Raw genomic sequence first — 18223 nt, forward strand, 5'->3', positions numbered from 1 at the left:
TCCTTCTGCTTCGGAAACATCTCAGCATAAAGCAGTTTATCACACATAGATAGTCATTAGGAAATTAAACAGCCATTCTAAACCTGAGACTATTTGGTTTTGCATGCTAGAAATGACCCTCACTCGCTCCAACTTGCAGTTGGAGGCAAATTATTCATTCATCTGCAGAGCTGTACTAATTGACACTGCACGGATTTCTTTCTTCCTTTCGAGCATACATCTTTCCAATTTTCAGAATTGCAAATGTTAAGAAACAAGTTGTACCTTAAATTTTTTTGTCACTACCCACCAGCATATGATACCAAATAAGAATGTTTCTAGGGTTATCTTATCATTCTTTAAGAATCTGTTCTGCAAATTTTTTTTTTGTTCTGCAATTTTCCAGTGAATCACTTTACTTGCCCCTCCCCCCCCTTTTTAAAAGATTTTGTTTATTTGTTCATGAGACACAGAGAAAGAGACGGGGGGGGGGGGGGGGAGAGACAGAGGCGGAGGGAGAAGCAGCCTCTATGCAGGGAGACCCAGGACTCGATCCATCGATCCATCGTCTCCAGGATCCCTCCCTAGGCTGAAGGCAGCGCTAAACTGCTGAGCTACCTGGGCTGCCCTCCCCCCTCCCTTTTTTAATAATCTCACTTGACTACAGATGGCATAGCTCTGGTTCATGCCACTAAGATGCCAAAGGCACAAGACAAAAATACCACAAATAGCTACGCCTGTTTTTTTAAACCAGGAAGTAATTCATGGTTAAATACAGACTACACAGGTTTAACTGAAAATAAAGTCTACTCAGTGGAGAATCAGGTTTTCTCAGCGTAAGGCTATCCACACTAAATAAATTGAGAGCTGCTGAAGAATGTTACTATCTGAAACACGTAAATTATTTAGTGACTTTATCTACTTAAGTACCTTATGATGGATGGTAGCTTAGTGAGTGACTTCAATTAAACTTGCAATTTAAAATGACACATGGCTTAACTGTAAGTTTTAAAATGTAAGGGATCCAACATTTACTTATTACAGTACGGAAGCTATATGAATATTTACAAAATTGAGCAAACTAGAATCAATAACTATAAGCATCACACAAATGGTTTATTTCTAAAGGTCATTATATACCAGTCCTGAGGCTCTCTGGGAAGCTGAGATGACTTATTCCCAGGAGGCCATTAGTTCAACAATGCTTTATGTCGTACTTAAGGACCTGCACTACAACAGGACAAAATTATACCTATCTACAGACAAAATTCCAATTGTCCAACTAGACTACACAAAAGCCACAACCAAGTTAGGATGGCTAAACTGACAGTGATTTTTAAGGGCCTGTTGCTTTTTTTTCCCCCTAATGAAAATTGTGTGTATGGGAGGGAAAATTTTTAAAAATTGAGGTTTAATAACTTTCTAAATTTGGCATCCTAGAGGTTTTCCCCCTCCACATTCTAATTTAGTTTCTCTCTCCTCTGTCATCCCAAAATATTGTCTGTATATCCTTCCAAGCATCAGCACTTGTCAGCCAGGACTGTAAAAATCAGTTTCCAGTTGCCACCTCCCTTGGATCGTGAAGCTTCCTTTCTGGGTCATCTCTGCCCCTGTGAGGCATGGCATAGAGCAGACCTTCAATTAGCATTTGCACTAGTGGTACAGCTTTTCTTGTGAGGAGGAGTGATTTTCAAATAGCCCTAGACAAATGGTTCTTAATCGTGGTCACACATTGGCACTGACTTAATGAGCTTAAAAAATACTGAGTCTCACCCTCAGAGATTCTGATTTACCTGGTTTGGGGTGTGGTCTGGGCATCGAGACTTTTATAAGCACCCCAGTGTGATTCCACTGTGCAGTCAAGGTTGAGAGCCTTCCTTCTACAAGGCTAATGCTTCAGACCATTAGACATGGCTGAGTAAGTTAACATTTGTAGAGCACTGAGAACACTGCCTGGGCCATGGCACTCTATATCAGGGCCTATTAAATAAAGCTCACTGCTACTACCTGTTCTCAACTTGTGCTTTCCAGACTTCCATCAACTGCAATTTTCATCATTTTTACCAAAGCTACATAAAATACTATTTTTTACTTTACACTTTTATTTAAATTATCAACTCTACTGTTCCCTCATCTCCTTAGCCAACATTAATTGGTCTCTCTCATGGAGGCATCATTGGTATTTGACAGGACAATTCTTGTACAGGATTTCAGGATTAGAGGTCCTTTCCACTATCCCTTAATCACCAGCAGTGCCCCTATGCCAGGGGAACCTGAAACTACCCTCCAATTTTCACATAACCCAGTGTGAAGCATGGTACCATCCTGAATTGAGAGCTATTTCTCCAAACAACAGTATCTATGAAACAGTAGGTTTGATAAGCCTGTTACAAAGATTTCTGGAGTACATTATAATAAATAATGAAATATTCCTCCACATTCATCCACAGCAATCTTCTGTGCTTCTGATGGAAGCGTACTAAAGGAATAATACCATGTTTCTGCTATGAAGAAGGAATAAAACCCCAACTAAAACTTTTATTTTAAGGGGCAGCCCGGGTGGCCCAGCGGTTTAGCACTGCCTTCAGCCTGGGGTGGGATCCTGAAGACCCGGAATCAAGTTCCATGTCGGGCTCCTTGCATGGAGCCTGCTTCTCCCTCTGCCTGTGTCTCTGCCTCCCTCTCTCTCTCTCTGTGGCTGTCATGAATAAATAAATAAAATCTTTTTTTTTTTAAATTTATGATAGTCACACACAGAGAGAGAGAGGCAGAGACACAAGCAGAGGGAGAAGCAGGCTCCATGCACCGGGAGCCCGACATGGGATTCGATCCCGGGTCTCCAGGATCACGCCCTGGGCCAAAGGCAGGCGCTAAACCACTGCGCCACCCAGGGATCCCAATAAATAAAATCTTAAAATAAATAAATAAATAAACAAACAAATAAATAAATAAAACCTTTACTTTAATGAAGTACACTCTTTTTACTATTCTCTAGGGATCAGAATTCTCAAACAAGTGTCTTAGAGAACAAATTCTCAATCTAATTCAATACAGTTTTGCTTGTAATGCTTGTGTTGAGAAAGTAAATTTATTCTAAAGCCCCTGATATACTAAGGAATGATCTGAACATAATGAAATACTGCACTTGCTTTTGCAAGATCTCATCTGCAAAAAGCACTACGTCAGAGCAGAAAATTATACCTGGCTGAACTGAGCCACAGGGGCGTACACAAAACATACCCCTCCCCCCAAACATACACCATCTACCCCAGTTCACCATGGATGTGAGGAGCCACACCCATCCACAACTGGTGCTATGACCTTCCCTCGATTTCAGATAACCTTCCATCCACTACTTCACAAGAGCTCACAAGCTGCAGCCCCCCTTCCAACACCTACTTCCAAAAGCAATTGTCAGGTAATTTTTTTGCGTTTACCTACCCTTAACCACTTAATCTATGTAAAACTGTGCTACCAGTTTTGTTAGGTTGCTACCTTTTTTGTGTGTATCATTAATGAAGTTTTTTTTTTTTTAAAGATTTTATTTATTTATTCATAGAGACAGAGAGAGAGAGAGGCAGAGACACAGGCAGAGGGAGAAGCAGGCACCATACAGAGAGCCCCACGTGGGACTCAATCCCGGGTCTCCAGGATCACGCCCGGGGCTGCAGGCGGTGCTAAACCGCTGAGCTACCGGGGATGCCCCATTAATGAAGTTTTGAGTGTTGTGCCCATAACCCCATTTTGCCAATGAGTCTCATGTGGATTCTATGATACAATTTTGCACAGTGCAGTAATTTCTTAGGAATGTGTGCTGTGTGACAGCAGAACTGACTGTAACTTCAAGCTTGTCCTTTTAATTCTCCATTCCCATCCTAGTCCACTCCCAGCATTTTCTTCAGCTAACGCTTTTCTAGTCTACTAGCTCTTGATACAGGATTTTGCACTAGAAAAATCAAGAATCAAAGCCTCCTAACATTAGAAGTCAGCTGATGTATCGAAAACATTTCCAAAAAATTGTTTTCTATTTCAATAATAAAAACTATTTAAAGGGATGCCTGTGTGGCTCAGTTGGTGAAGCGTCTGCCTTCGGCTGAGGCAGGTCATAATCCCAGGGTCCTAGGATCCACTGCTGTGTCAGGATTCCTGCTCAGTGGGGAGTCTGCTTCTCACTCTCCCTCTCTCCCCAGGGCTTGTGCACTCTCTCTTTCTCAAATAAAATCTTTTAAAAAAAGAAAACCATTTTAAGATGCTAAGAATGGCAATCTATCATGTGAATTTCTTTCATTCACTAAAACTTGAAACAGACTTGTGGGGTGTGTGTGTGTGTGTGTGTGTGTGTGTGTGTGTGTAACAGATTCTGGCTGAAAAGTGCCAGCTCAAATCCTTGTCGTACTGCTGAATTAAGCTGTTCCTTCACATTATGGTCTGGTAACTTACTCTCTGGAAAGGGCGGTATCTGGCTTACCCTTTGCGAGAAAGCAAAAGAGGAAAAAACAAATTTAATTACAGCTAAGTTGGACTCTCATCTTTTCACTGTGGGCCTTTATTTTTCATAAGATTTTAAGCTGGGCTTCCAGCTTAAAAAAAAAAAAGTGTTTGTTCCTAGATCAAAAGAGAAATGGGCAACTTATGTGTAGGGTTAGGGACCTTATATTAAGTGGGCAAATTGGTGGCCAGATGCTAAGCATAAACTGCAATGTGGTTTGGTAAGGAGTCCAAGTTGAGTTTTCAGAGCACTCCTCTCTCCAGGGTCTGGCACCAGCTCAGAGAAAGCACACTGTTGTCCCTGAATGAGGAGGGCACTTTGAATGGCTCCAGCAAGAGGGAGAGAGAGTTAGGCAGACCAACAGAGAGACAAATACAGATATAGGGAAACACAGAACAGAGAGACCCAGAATGAACCGACAGGCATGGGTGAGCTGGGTGGGGGTGACATTGGAGGTTTGGGTTAAACAAAGCAGACAGGCAGATGTGGGGAGAAAGAGGTAGACATAAATGGTTGTGGGGGAGGGAGAGAGAAAGAGACTGTAAGCAAGCATAAAAAGATGGATGCACTGAGCTTTCTTCCTCCTTATGCCTTGAACGTGTGCTACCACTGAAGGCAATGGCAGGATATTGGGGAGGCTAAGGTAAAGGACAGCTCTTTTAAAGTCTTCAAAATGGAGCGGCACGTGGATGGCTCAGTTGGTCAGGCATCTGCCTTTGGCTCAGGTCATGATCCCAGGGTCCCGAGATCAAGCACCACACCACACCAGGCTCACTGCTCAGCAGGGAGTCTACTCTCTCCTGCTGCTCCCCTTGCTAGTGCTCTCGCCCTACCCCACCCCCAAACAAGCAAACAAAGTCTTCCAAAATGGAAAGCAACCAAGTATACTGAGCTTACAACCTGGGATTTATGCTGAGGTTTAAAAATAAATGTATGTACGTGTTGACACCCAGGTACAACCAAGTAGGAATTCAAAGCAAATAATTAGATCTTAAGTCATAAATAAATAATGCTTTGAAAATAACTAAAAATAATTCATATGCACAAGTGTCAAAGTTAGGGCACAAACCTAAAAAGCTGTCAAAGCAAATTGTAACTTCGAGCCATTCATTTAGGGGGAAAAATTTACAAGGATGTATGTCAAATTTTAAGTGCTTATTCCTGGAATTAGGGTCTATATTTTTAAAATTCTTTTGGATAGTTTCATCTTTCTATAATGACTATGGCTTACTTGATTACACTTTTGAAAAAAGAGAAATCTCATGTGGCATCTAGCCTCAGTTTCATACATGTCAAAATACAGCAAGACATATTATCATCTATGAAGAAGTAATCAATCTGTTCCATTCTCAGTGTTCATCACATAAGAGCAGGCAAGAGCACCTAACAGCTATGAAGACCACTTCACAAACTTATTTTTGCTTAGGGCTCTTTCGTTAATGTTTTATAATTCAAACAACTGACTGATCAGAAGTCTCACCTTCAGCAATGTCAACAATAGTAGCCACTGTTTACTGGGCAGAAAACACATGTCAGGCATCATGCTGCATAATTTGCAGAGGTTATCTCATTCAGTCCTGGCCGTCTCTGTACAAAGCAGATACTGTTATGATCCCCATTTCCAGATAAGGAAGCCAAGACTTTATTTTTTTTAAAGATTTTATTTATTTATTCATGATAGACATAGAGAGAGGCAGAGACACAGGCAGAGGGAGAAGAGGCTCCATGTAGGGAGCCTAATGCGGGACTCGATCCCAGGACTCCAGGATCGCACCATGGGCCAAAGGCAAGTGCTAAAACGCTGAGCCATCCAGGGATCCCCCGGAAGCCAAGACTTTAAAGGACTTATGTGGGTTATCCAACATTACCCAACTAGTTAAGAGGCATAGTTGGGACACAATCCCAGGCAGGTTGACTCTAGCACCCAGGCTGGATCACACTATAACCCACCTGCTCTCAAGTGGTATTACTAACAAACCATAATATGTTGTCCAAAGGCAGGCAGAAGAGAGGGGTGAAGGTGAGGGTTGGGGCATATAATGGTAAGAAACCCATCTTCCCAGGTGCTCAGCAAAAGCAGGCTAACTGCCAGCACAAAAGACTGCAGAGGCTAAACACACAAGGTCGAGACAGAATTTTAGTGAATTCAGGAGAAGGATCCAGAATCTGTTTAAGGGAGAACCAGGTTGTTGTGGATTTCATCTTTCAATTTTGTAAGCTGCTATCCCTAAAGATTAGCCATGCATGTCAGCCAGTGTAGCTTTTTTCTTTTTTGCTGGGGCGGGGGGGGGGGGATGTTTAAATCATCAGAGATGGTTTGAAAAGTGAATTTTTGTAGAAAGTGCCAAGCAGAGCTGTCTTTCTGGCTAAAAAGAAACATTTTACAAAGTTCCAAGATGAGTCTGTTTTACTAAGAACCAGCAGGAGGGGCAGCATATACCTGTTCTATAGGATTACGCTGGCCCCCTCTGGACCAACACAGTGCATGCTTATTGTCACTCTGGGCTCTGGAAGGTCATAGTCACCTTTCCAGCAGAGGCTCAGGGCTGTTGGGCACAGTCTTGACTTGGACTAAGTGACTAACGAGCCTGAAGAGAATCCAAACTAAAATAAAATGTCCCCTGAGAGTGTAAGAACTTTTGGAATCAGATGGGTTCAAAGCCTTGCTCTGCCCCTGACCAGCTGGGATAATGCCGGACAATCACTGGATTCCACCCACCTTGACAGCCCCTTCATCTGTTAAGCCTACCCGGCAGGGCTATTGGAAATTGAATGATGGAGTGTAGTCGAGCCCTAGCACAGGGACAATTATGGACCAGGCACCATAACACCACTCAGCAGACATGGAGACACGTGGCCCCCGGTCATTCAACTATAGATTTCTGTGAGAAAGGTGTGCATATGATCAAAGCAGCCAGAAGTCACCTACTACTAAACCTAACCCACTGTAAGTGATCTTCTCTGGCGTGGGAGAGGTAGAGGCTTCATACTGGGTGTATATGTCTGTCAGTCCAGCAAGACACTAAGCTCTTCTCAGAAAAGCTCAGAGGAACAAGTTTTAAAATTCATTTAAAAATGAGTAAATTTACACCAACCAAAAAGAATGCTCTTTCAAGCTAAAGTTATTTCATAAACAAAAAGTTGGCTCATTTTCCCGACAGAAATAAGTCACTGTGGAAGAAGTGCAGGTGAATGGAATGGAATAAAGTGAAGATCAAGTCTCAAATTCAGCTTATATATCCAAAGGTGGAAATCTGAAGCAGATTATTGAAGAAATGACTCCTAAAACTCACAAATTTTCCTCTAAATGAAACTGACACTCCTGGATAGCTTTGGTTAGATAAGGTTACAAAGAGTGTGTACTCTGTACAGAAAGGCCTTATGAAAAATACCAATCAACACTTCAAGGAATGTATGATTTCATGGGGTCTCTGACAGCCCCAATCCACTAATACTCTATAACTGCTCTCTTTTAAACAAGGATTTTTAAATAAGTACAGAGCTATCAAAAGTTAAATGTGCATGTATGGATCATTTGGCTAGGCACAGCAAATAATAACTGCATATAGCAAAAGGTTAGGTTTGGAAACTTAGGGTCATTCTTTAAGCAGGCTCTTCACAAAATTTATTAAGTTGTTTATTTTAACATCCAGGTTGAAAAATAACCATAAATGTGCTATTATGCAGCTCCCAATTAACACAAACTGTCATACTTCACTTTCAGGCTGCCAGACACAACTTGTGAGGTGTCAACTGGCATCAGCTGTCTGTCTTAAGAATGACCCCTAAAAAACCATCCAAGATCAGGAAACTGTAAATCAAGACTACATATACATTTTTCAATTTGCAGAGCATCTTCCTTGTACATCTCCCTAGCTCCACATCAGTATTTTCCCTAGACTTTTGACATTCAAAGCTGAATCCCACTTTGGACCTTTTGTCGTTTCTGCACATTATCTATCTACTTACTATATTTTTCAAGTTCAGCAGCTGACTAGGTATATGTAATTTCATATTATCCTAATAAGCATTATCTATAAAATCATGACTTGGCATCCAACACAGTAGTTATTTTTTTTCCCTAATAACTTTTTTTTTAAAGATATTATTTATTTGTTCATGAGAGACACCAAGAAAAAGGCAAAGATACAGGCAGAGGAAGAAGCAGGCTCCCTGTGGGGAGCCCGATGCAGCACTTGGTCCCAGTACGCCCAAGCTAAAGGCAGAGGCTCAAACACTGAGCCACCCATGTGCCCCTTACCTAATAACTAATATAAAAAATACTTGGCATCCTATCTAAATTCACAGCATGGACATGAAATCACTGCACGTGGACATGAAGCATTTGATGATGTCTTCTCACTACTTTCATGGTCAACTTTTCCTTGTAAGTTTCCTTCTTGTAAAGGCACTCTCAAGCATCTGACCAGCAAATATGGTCCTACCCCACTTCCTGTCCTCACATATTCTCTTTAATCCTTGATGTGCTTTTTTCCTGATCCAGCTTCTTTAGTATCCCCAGACACTCCTCCAGAGAGAGCCGGGTGTAGTCTAATGCTAAAAAAAAAAAAAAAAAAAAAAAAAAAAAAAAAAAAAAGCCAATCCATGAGACTGTCCCTGGAACATTCAAATCACAGGTTGAGGAATCCAAAGCTGACCTCTGACAGGCAGTGCCTCAAAGGACAATTAGCTAAAACTGGAGCTGGGACGCAGCCTCAGGAAAGCATGCTTAGGTGGGTTACAAACGGCGCTGGAAAACAGAGAAGAAGAAAAAGTCTTTACCACAAAGCACTCAGCATCATTTCCACTAGAGAGATTTAATTGAAAAGGATGATTTCAACACTGGCTGCCCTAACAAATTAGTCTCCAACTGCGACTTCTGCCAAATGCATTTCTCCTCCCCCTAATGCAGAGGTGCTTTTAAATTAAAACATAAGGGGAAAGTGCAGAAGAGAGAGTCATTTATAGCACTTGGGCCACTTGAAACAACTTTTCACCAAAGGTCTATAATCAAATTATCAAGCTCTTCAAGTCAGTGCTTTATGACGGAAATAAAAGCCCCACTAAAGTATTCCGGGTCTCTTGGCATTTCCACGTCTCTGGGCAGGGTGCACACTACAGCATCCCCATTCACACTAGCTGCATGAAAGAGAACAGATCACAAAGGGCAGATTACAAGGGAGAACAACTCCAACTCCAGTGGGGGAAGGGACAGGCGTGAATGGATTGTAAATAATGTTGCTAAGAAGGGAGCAGAAATATGGCAACTTCAAATAATCCTCTTGCCAGGAATTCTTCCCATGGGGAGGGACTGTTCTTTCTGTACTTTGCTTTCAAGTATGTGAGAAATACGAAAAACTTACTACCTGGGGGTACTCCTACCCTGCCATCTTAACGTCTAGCCCTTTGCAAACATTGTTACAATAACTTTTTTAAAAACCCAAGTACTTTATTAGAGGAGAGGAAACCCGAGAGAAAAAGAGGAGGCACTGAATGGTATTACAGGCAATTCTTGGTTGTACGTAATAATATCCCTTCTTCATAATCAGTGTCATAAAGCAGTTTGTTTTAAAGGAAAGTGAATCGTCTTAAAGATTAGTTCATCTCCTGATGTGGGCCCTTCCTATGCATCTGCAACTGTGTTCAAGGTGCAGACTCTGAGCTAAGGATTATCATGATCACACACAGGTGATCACAGATGTTTTCGGTACAAGTACCTTTGGAAGGCTGCAGCTGCCTTGAGCAACATACAGCCACCGAACTCTAATTTCACAGCCACCATTTCTGACTATAAGATATCACACAACAAATGACATGCTGACTGACACTTCTATGTTGCTAACAGTCACAAAGACTTCTCTCTGCCGTCCTCAGGAAGCACAGTGTTACCCATAAGGATGCTAGCAGAGTGCAGCAAGCAATCACCCTACCTGAAACAAACGTGATCTGAGTGGTACATGGCATTTCCCCCAAACTTGCTCCCTGCTCTCTCTCACAGTCATCAATGACTTGAAATACTTGCATTCCTCAGATATCAACATGTGGAAAAAAAAGAGCCAAAACCAAAACTAGACCAATATCCAGCTACTTCTGATTTAATCCTTCACTGGTTAGGGAAGGAAGCATCCTCCAGTTCGGGGAGTTCTCATTTGAGGTTTAGTCTTCCAATTCATTATATACCATGTACAGCTCAAGCATCAACATACTCAATCCATACCCAAACTTCTCTGTAGTCACATTTTGGGCTGAGGTCCCAAATGAAAGACACAACGTTTTCATCAAAATGCAAACAGTAATCTAAAAAAAAACTAAAGTATGCCTTTCCCACTCCAATCCAAATTTCACACACACACACACACACACACACACGTAGAAAGAGACAATTAAAAAGAACCCGGTAAAACTTAAAGAGTTCTCCTTTTCATTGTTTTCATTCTGTTTATCTTTTAAAATGAAAACTGCTGTGCAGGAACCCCCACAGGGAACACTATTCCTAGGCCCAAAAGGAGTAGCAAGTCCAAGGTGCAATGGAATGCCAGCTCCATCTGCCATTGAGAGCTACACTGAGTCTAAGTCACATCCTTATTGGTTTTCCCCACTAATTTGGTATCCTTTTAATTTCAATTTATTCCGGATGGGGGAGGGAAGCAGACTGAACATGGGAACAACAGAAACCTCAAACTCAGAATACCGCTCCCTAAGCCTTCCTCATTAAGCACTCTGGTTAATAAGGAATGAGGGATTCATTACTTCACAATGCCAATGTTTTCAATGAATTTGTGGCACGCATTTTTTTTTTTTTATTTTGAAAAGAGAAACAGTATTTGCCCCACCTTCGGGCTGGGGCTATCAGCTAATAAACATCAAAAGCAATATTCAAAAACGAAACCACAAACAGCAAAAACTGTCTGATGAGAAAGTTCTTAAAAAATACATTTTAGGGAATTAACAGCAATTTGATTAAAGATTTAATTAAGACCTGCCGATATCGACAGACCTTCAAAGTGGTGGGAGCTAAATTTCAACCTCAATTAAAATTATCTGGTCAAGCTCATTAATGCATAAGCCATGAAAAGTGAATCCAGGGAAAGGTAAAGAACTCCACGGTCACCTCACCCACAGAAGCATGAGACAGGGCAACTTTGAGAACAGACTCCTAACAGCCAAAAACAATCAGCTGAGCTGCCCTAGCTACCTTGATAACAAAACTGAAAAAAATCGTTCTTTCTGGCAGTCAGTATGTAATTAAATTTTTATACACTCAATTTAAGTTATTGAATGACTTTCCAGGGCTACTGTTTGTATTTTGAAGCTGTTCTTCCTCTTGACACAGTGTTCTGTTTGAAACTTTGCTGTGGATTTGAAGTATCTGACAAAACAGCTTTCAAACACATTCTACAGGAAACACTATGAACTGCCTGTCATAAAACCTCACTTACCACAAGTGAGATAAAAAACAAACAGTTAAAGCGTGTAACAGCGTTCCTCCATTTTTAGAGAGCAGCGTAACTAATGCTTTCCCTGTTTTGAGATACGGGAGCTGTTTGGTGCAAACCTCAGCATTTTGTTGGAGTTAATAACAAACTAGACTCCTGTCTGCGTTTGAACTTTGTCCAGACCACTCAAATGACATTTCAGAATGGCTCCGGTGAAGGGCTTGCAGCAACTAATCCCCCTCGTTGCGATTACCCACTCTGATCCACTAGCTCTGCAGAGCTCACTCCCTCCACCAGTTCAGCAACATACAGCTCATGGCCTGCTGGCAGGGGAGGCCAAATGCCAGGAGGAAAGAGGCCTGCAGGAACTCTTCCTCCGTTTGGTTCCATGTAACATTAGCAAGGACCTAACCCACCTCCCACAAGCTCATCCACAGCTGGGCCCAGAGCCAAGCCCAGCCTCTAGAAACTGCCTCCGAAAACTTACCCAGTGGAGCTTTCAGCCCTCGTGCGGAGGAAGGGCTGTTCTGGAGAGGCTTCTTGTCACCTTCCATTCACATAATCTGGCTGTGCTTCATTGCACACTTGCTACTGCAAGCTTGCATCATGACTTGGGTCTGCCCACCAACTCCAAATATGCTCCATGTTTGGTCTTATGTAACATTTGCTACTACTGTAAAAAGCACTTGAATTACAAAGGTCCTGGCAGATCAACAGAAAACAAGGGGTGGAGTCTAATTTCATCTAATATGGTCATACAAGGCGTCCTGGCTGGTGTAAATTAATCCTTCTATTTGAAAGGCAACTTACCAAAACTGGGGAAGATGGAACTTACGAATTTAACCTGCTAAAAAATGTGAATTTACTCACACCCTGATTTTTCTAAATACCTTTAAATGGATGCTGCTACCAGGTATATTAGAAAATTTACATGATTCATTATACAGCCTACATTTTAAGCCTCCACAAACCCAGAAGTTTTAAAGTTAATGCAATTTCTATAAAAATCAGCAGCCTCTCTCATCATTTCATTTCCCCATGATCTATACTTAAAAATAATTAAAACTTGTCATACCAAAGCTTATTTTTCCTTCCTAAATCTAGTAACAAAAATCTTAACCAATTTTCTATGCACATTTGTAAATACATCTAATTTCAGAAAGATACACACCTGATTGGGAATTTGGTGTTCAATCATTAGGTGACTGACTAAAGCTGAGACCTTTTATGCTTTTAATCCAAAAACTTTTCTAACTAATGGCTCTTTATAAACAGTGTCTTCCTGGTCTGTTTCCCTCTCTGACCCCTATTATACTCCCCACAAAACTAACCTCCTCTTCTCAAACCCCAAATCTTACTGTGAAATAGATATGGAAAAAATGGCCAACTCTCCTGAGTTTTATGATGATAAAGGCTGCATACATAGATTTGGATGCCTGATAGTTCAGAATGAACACTTTTAAATGTCAAAGGGGCGGGGGGGGGGCTGGAATTCCTCTACAGAATCCCATCACCCCATAGAGAATATTTGGCAAGAAGTCATGAATTATATGTGTGGAAAAGATTTGGCCTGGGACGGGTGGGAAAGAGTCGTGAGGCGTAGGAAATGGTTTCTATTAGACCAGACACAAATTCCAAATTTACTCTAAAACACAAGGATAGTAGCCACACTGCTTTATTTTCATGGCAAGCATTCAGATCCCAACCATGGCAAAAAAAGTAAGATCCAGAGGTTTTCCTGAAACCTACTTTCTTTTTTTTTTTTTTTTTTTTCCAGACTTCTCATAGTCACAGTCAAACAATGCCAAAACTACGGCGGTCCTTAAAAGACACCAGGAACACCAGGTAAGAGGCCTCAGCAGGTCTCAGAAGCGCAAGATAAGAAAATCTTACAAAAGTTTAGCAAAAATATGAAGTTTAGAGTTAATTCACCAAAAGTCTTCTTAAGTTGGAAGAAAAAAAATTTCATTGCTATCCTGATTGCAACAGGTCTTAGCATTGTTCACTGCACCCACCCGCCCTCCCCAAAGGGCAGCTGAGGAGTCTCTCCTTGATGTCATCAGCCACAGGACAAAGCTGAGATAAGAAGCCCTTTCTCAGACTAAGCTTCGGTTCCACATCACCGCACCTGTCAAGCCAGACCCCAGAATCCTCGCTGTTCTAGCACAAATGCTTGCCTTTCCACTGTTCCCTTTTGTAGATGGCGGTAGAACAAATTGGGGGGAAAAGTCATTAAAAATCCAGCCAATCCATGAGTTCCAAGAACCAAATCTTTTTGTAATTCTGATGAAAACTAGGGAGAATTTCTGCATACTTAATTGCTACGGTACAATCTATATTTAACTTCATAGTTAATTGATCCTTGAACAATGTGGGGGTTAGGGGGCCTGACCCCCCCATACCAAAGGGCCAAAAATCTAACTTTTGACTCCCCAAAAAGTTAATTATGAAAATCTACTATTGACAAGAAACCTTACTGTTAACATTGTTAATTAACACATTTTCTATGTTATACATATTATGTACTGTTTTCTTAAAATGAGCTAAAGAAAATTATAAGGGAAAGAAAATACATTTACAGAACTGTACTTTATTGAAAAAACTCCACACATAAATAGGTAAAATCTGCACAGCTCAAACCTATGTTGTTCAAAGGTCAATTGCATAAACAAGAGAGAAACAATTTAAACTTACTTTTAAGATCTATATCCAAAAAGGGATGAATATGCCAGGAAAATATAATTTTGTACAGTAAGAATATATACAAATACACAAAGAATGGGCATAAAGCTTCAAATTAGATTTTTGAACACACACATTCTCTCTGAATGTCCTGAGTAAAATGTTTAAGCAAATACTTCAATACCACTTTGTTCTGCTTGGACAGCATTCTTATGATTTTCTACCAACCATCTCCCAATATCCTATCCAAATAAAGTTTATTTTCATACTAAGTTTCTCAGTAACAGCTCATATTTAAGTGTCTGGGTCTGGGGACACGGTCACATTTCATTTTTCTTATGGAAAAAAAATTCAAAGACTACAGACTAAAAAAAGGCTACAGACTAAAATACCATTTTAATAGAATAACATCCATGCCTTACAGACCAAAAATTATAGGTATTGGCTGTGTTATGGATAGTGTGCATTCATCAATTTTATTCTGGTGGACAAAGGGAGTCCTGAACTAACAAAAATTCTTCTGTGAATGAGCCTGCTCACAGCAAACAAGCACACCAGCAGCAGCCAGGAAGGGCAGTGCCTCAAAGGTGTGGGTTCAGGGGACAGCCCGCAGTCTCATCACTTCCAGTTGTGCAGCCTAGGCCAAAAGCCTTCTGTCCCTCAGAGCCTGGGGCCTCTCCTGGGAAAGTGCCACGACTGCCTCTTCCCACTGGGCTGCGGTGAGGAGTAAGGAGGTAACGCACAGAACGCAGTGTCTGCCACCTTTTCAGTGGTCAATAAATGTTAGCTCTTATGGTTGAAATCAAGGAGAAATTAGATGGTGGGCATCAGTTCAAAGAAAGGCCAAAGAGGGAAAAGAGGTTCCTACTACAGGAATTAGTGACATCACCAACAAATCTTGGGATTTCCTCAACAAACCCGAGAGGCCGGCAGGTGTCATCTGATTTTCAGCAGGGCAACCAACAGGCTGCTGGCAGCTGGGAAAGGCTGTGTTCCTGTCCTTGGTGGCAGCCAGTTCTCCAGTTTACAGGAGCCCAAGTCTTTACTGACTCCACTTCAGTGTCTCAGCAGGCCGGGCAAGTTATAATTGGCCTTAATTGGCACTTACAGGAGCTTTAACATTCCTTACCTGCTGCCAAGGAACACTTGAAAAGGGGAGAAAGTATTTTCAAACTTGGAAATACCAAGCAATTCATTCAGCTGTGGGCCTGGAAGCCTGCTATCCAGAATCAGATTAGCTTCACCAAGAAATGTTGCTACATTATTATCCAGTGCTCATTAGGTACTCATGCTGGATTAGGAAAGGTGGGAGATGAAGTTTAAATGGGGATAATTCACCTTGAGGGCTAATACCATGCAGCAGCCTTCCTATAGCTGGCATCATCTGATCTTCTGGTGGATGGCTCTTCAGGGCTCAGCCACACTTTGTTTGTGTATCCCTTTTCAACTGTTCTCATTGTTCAAAGGCAGGCAAATAAAGTAAGCATAACCTCATGGTTTGATTTACAAAGGCTTTATGTTAACCACGGTCCAACCTCAGTCCAGTCATTACTTGACACACAAGGTGAACACTGTTAAAAGGTGACCAGTCACACCAAATGCAAGGAGAATAATGAGATCAGAAACAAAACTGACAACAGATTAACTAACATCATCAGTCCTACAATTAAATCTACCCAAAACTGTTATCTTCCAGGAGCCTAAACATGTTGCTGAGAGGAATCCCAGCCTAGCAGACGCAGATTCTCCCCTAAGGTAAATTCCAAGTAGGATGAATAGAAATTTCCCACAGATGCCAGGAAAAATTGCTGATGACTGCTTAAATGAATATTTTTTTTTTAAATCACTGCTCGTTTTGAAAGATCTCCTTGCCTCACATCATTCCATATTACTTAAACTCAGAAGATATACGCCTGGTAGTAAAAACATTTGTGCTTGTTTCAGAAACTTAGTTCAAAGTCAAATTACAATCAATCACATCTGTGTGTGTGTGTGTGTGTGTGTGTGTGTGTGTGTGTATAAAACACTTTAAGATGCTTTAGAAAAAGAAACTGAATTTTAGAAAGATAAATAGAACATCTACTCCTGGTGGTGAAACTGTCATACATGTCTAGTAGATACAAAGTATTACAACCTTTGTGGAAAGCAATCTAGTAGCAGCTATTAACAATGCATATAGATATCCTTTTTGACCCAGGAATCCCTTCCTGAGACTCTAATCCCACAGAAACAAAACCACCACAGGAGTTAAAGATGTTATATATGTAGCAGGAGGGTTACTACTGCTTTGCTCCTGGAGGGAAAAAGCAGGAAATAAGTGTATGTCCAACAGGCAGAGGACTTCAAGGCGGAAGCTACTGCCTGGCCACACCTTAGAATAGTAAGCAACCATTAATAAGGGGGGATTCATGTTATATCTTGGCCTGTGAATGAATTCTCTTGTGGTATTGTTGAGTAGGAAAGAAGCAGAAATGTATATAATAGAATCCATTTTCCATAAAACTATGACCAAAGTCCTTAACTAATAAATCACAGGATATGTGCCCAAATTCATTAGCATGAGAAAAAATATAGTATATACTAAGTTAGGTACTAACACTTTATATATATATATATATATATATATATATATATATATACAGAAAAAATATAGAAAACGTACTAAGGTACTAATACTGTACTAAGTTACATAGATGGTTTACAGAAAGAGAAGACTGTTATAGTTGGAAAGGGTGGGCAAGCAGAAAGAGCCAATAAAATAAGTAGGCTAAACCGAAAATAGCATATTTGAGATGTTTGTGTATCTATGTAAAAATATGTTTATATATTTAATATATTCATGCATATTCAAAAATCCACAAAGAAACTAACAAATTTTTGTTCTTAAAGAATGCTCTGTGAAAGGAGCTAGAGAAAAATTTAGGCAGCCTTAAATTCTGGTATTACATCAAACAAGGAGATCCTGATTAGGGCTCCTATTTCATTTGTTTGGCTAAGCCAACTGAGATTCAAGTAGCACAACTGAGCACACTAAGAATCACAAAGAAAAAAGGCCTATTAGCCACTCTGGTGAAACAATATTTAACATTCTAAAGCTCACTACAGGGACGCCTGCGTGGCTCAGCGGTTGAATATCTGCCTTCAGCTCAGGGTGTGATCCTGGGGTCTTGGGATCAAGTCCCACATCAGGCTCCCTTCTCTCTCTGCCTGTGTCTCTGCCTCTGTGTCTCTCATGAATAAATAAATAAAATCTAAAAGTAAAATAAATAAAAAGCTCACTACAAATCTTCAGTACTTAGACATTCTAACAATCTTTTGAAAATATCAAGCATAAGAAGCAATAAACAAATTTCATTCCAGAGTTTGTTTCTGGCCTTAGGAGACTACTGATCAAGAACTCTATCGTGTATGATTAGGGATTTACTGCTTTTAACTTTTAAAACTGAGATAATTACCTTCCCTGCCCTCTCTCTCTCTCTTTAAACATTAAAACACAAGACGAAAAGGTATAAAATTTCTTTTGAAATTCAATCTGAGAATTGTTATCTTAATAACAAAATGTAGAAGTAAGCCTAAAGACTGGGGTTTCTATATACAAAATGTGAAATGAGGAAGGAAGAGCTAAATTTAGTCACTG

At 40.7% G+C, this 18223-nt stretch overlaps 1 protein-coding gene across 3 annotated transcripts in view; it reads right to left on the minus strand.

Annotated features, from left to right (window-relative positions):
* Positions 1 to 18223, minus strand: part of ATXN7 (ataxin 7) — a 139473-nt gene that overhangs the window by 22101 nt on the left and 99149 nt on the right. The window lies entirely within an intron of this gene.

The sequence above is a fragment of the Nyctereutes procyonoides genome, unplaced genomic scaffold, assembly GCF_905146905.1.
Source record: "Nyctereutes procyonoides isolate TBG_1078 unplaced genomic scaffold, NYPRO_anot_genome, whole genome shotgun sequence".
Taxonomy (NCBI): Eukaryota; Metazoa; Chordata; class Mammalia; order Carnivora; family Canidae; genus Nyctereutes; species Nyctereutes procyonoides.